A 2,500-nucleotide genomic window follows, 5' to 3' on the forward strand; every position below is an offset into this window, starting at 1 on the left:
CCTGGGGAACAAAGGTAACAAAGGTTTTTTTATTGATGATAGTGACGACGATATTGATGATAGTGACGATATTGATGCTAGTGACGATATTGATGCTAGTGACGTTATTGATGATAGTGACGCTATTGATGATAGTGACGATATCGATTGTGACCTTGATACGGAGCTGGGGTTTCTAGATATCGATATTATGGATATGATGTCGGAAATAGACCGATTTTATATCACCCTTCAATTCGAACTAGCAAAAGCAATGTCTCCTTGCATAATATGGATTCCAAACATTCATGATCTGGATATGAATGAGGCGAATGACTTATCCCTCGGTCTATTAGTGAACTATCTCTCCAAGGATTGTGAAAGATGTTCCACTAGAAATATTCTTGTTATTGCTTCGACTCATATTCCCCGAAAAGTGGATCCCGCTCTAATAGCCCCGAATAGATTAAATACATGTATTAAGATACGAAGGCTTCTTATTCCACAACGACCAAAGCACTTTTTCACTCTTTCATATACTAAGGGATTTCACTTGGAAAAGAAAATGTTCCATACTAATGGATTCGGGTCCACAAACGTGGGTTCCAATGCACGAGATCTTGTAGCACTTACCAATGAGGCCCTATCGATTAGTATTACACAGAAGAAATCAATTCTAGACACTAATACACTTAGATTTGCTCTTCATAGACAAACTTGGGCTTTGCGATCCCGGGTAAGACCGGTTCAGGATCATGGGATCATTTTCTATCAGATAGGAAGGGCTCTTGTACAAAATGTACTTCTAAGTAATTGCCCCATAGATCCTATATCTATCTATATAAAGAGGAAATCAGGTAACGAAGGGGATCCTTATTTGTACAAATGGTACTTCGAGCTTGGAACGAGCATGAAGAAATTAACGATACTTCTTTATCTTTTGAGTTGTTCTGCCGGATCGGTCGCTCAAGACCTTTGGTCTCCACCCGGATCCGATGAAAAAAGTGGGATCACTTCTTCTGGGTTCGTTGAGAATGATTCTGATCTAGTTCATGGCCTATTAGAAGTAGAAGGCGCTCTGGTGGGATCCTCACGGACAGAAAAAGATTGCGGTCGGTTTGATAATGATCGAGTGACATCGCTTCTTCGGTCCGAACCGGGGAATCCCTTATATATGATGCAAAATGGATTATCTTCTATCGTTGATCAGAGATTTCTCTATGAAAAAGACGAACCGGAGTTTTTGGAGTTTGAAGAAGTAGAAGAAGGAGAAGAAGAAGTACTCGACCCGCAACAGATAGTGAAGGATTTATTCAATCACATAGTTTGGGCTCCTAGAATATGGCACCCTTGGGGCTTTCTATTTGATTGTATCGAAAGGCACAATGAATTGGGATTTCCCTATTGGGCCGGGTCATTTCGGGACAAGCGGATCTTTTATGATGAAGAGGATGAGCTTCACATTTATGATGAAGAGGATGAGCTTCACATTTATGATGAAGAGGATGAGCTTCAAGAGAATGATTCGGAGTTCTTGCAGAGTGGAACCATGCAGTACCAGGCACGATATAGATCTTCCAATGAACAAGACTTTTTTCAAATAAGCCAATTCATTTGGGACCCTGCGGATCCACTCTTTTTCCTATTCAAAGATCAGTCTGTGTTTTCACACCGAGAATTCTTTGCAGATAAAGAGATGTTAAAGGGGTTGTTGACTTTTACTGTCAAAATTTCCAGAAAATATCATCCTCTTACATCTATGTATGAAAACTGGTTTATCAAGAATAGGCAAGAAAAGCACTTCGAAGTCTTGATTCATCGCCAGAGATTGCTTAGAACCAATAGTTCATTATCTAATGGATTTTTCCGTTCTAATACTCCATCCGAGAGTTATCAGTATTTATCAAATCTGTTCCTATCTAACGGAAGGCTATTGGATCAAATGACAAAGACATTGTTTAGAAAAAGATGGATTTTCCCGGATGAAATGAAAATTGTATTCATGTAAGAGGAGAAAGGTTTCCCATTACTTAGCCGGAAAGATATGTGGCCATGAAATAGGGGATTAAGTGGAACGGAATTGACTGGGTGGTAGAGTTGTGGAAACACATGTTTCTTCCATATTTTGGACCTTAGCTCCATGGAACAATATGCTACTGCTGAAACATGGAAGAATTGAAATCTTAGATCAAAACACTATGTATGGATGGTATGAACTGCCGAAACAAGAATTCTTGAACAGCGAACAACCAGAGCTATTACTCACTACATCAAAAAATTTCCATTAATGAAAGATGTAAATCCATTGGAAAATCAAAAATACGCATGTCGGATGAAATGGTTGTTGCTATCTGCTCCAATAACGAATCATTGGTTTAACTGAATAACTAAATAAAATAGATAGACCTTTCTCTTCGTCTCAGGTCGATGGATCCTCCCTCTCAACTGGAGGATCCCCTATATGGATAATACACATTCCAGTTGACCGAGCCTAATTCTAATTGTTTTGTTCCGAAGCAAA

This window comes from Durio zibethinus, unplaced genomic scaffold (assembly GCF_047325235.1).
Source record: "Durio zibethinus cultivar Kanyao isolate XHJ-2024 unplaced genomic scaffold, ASM4732523v1 HiC_scaffold_180, whole genome shotgun sequence".
Lineage (NCBI taxonomy): Eukaryota > Viridiplantae > Streptophyta > Magnoliopsida > Malvales > Malvaceae > Durio > Durio zibethinus.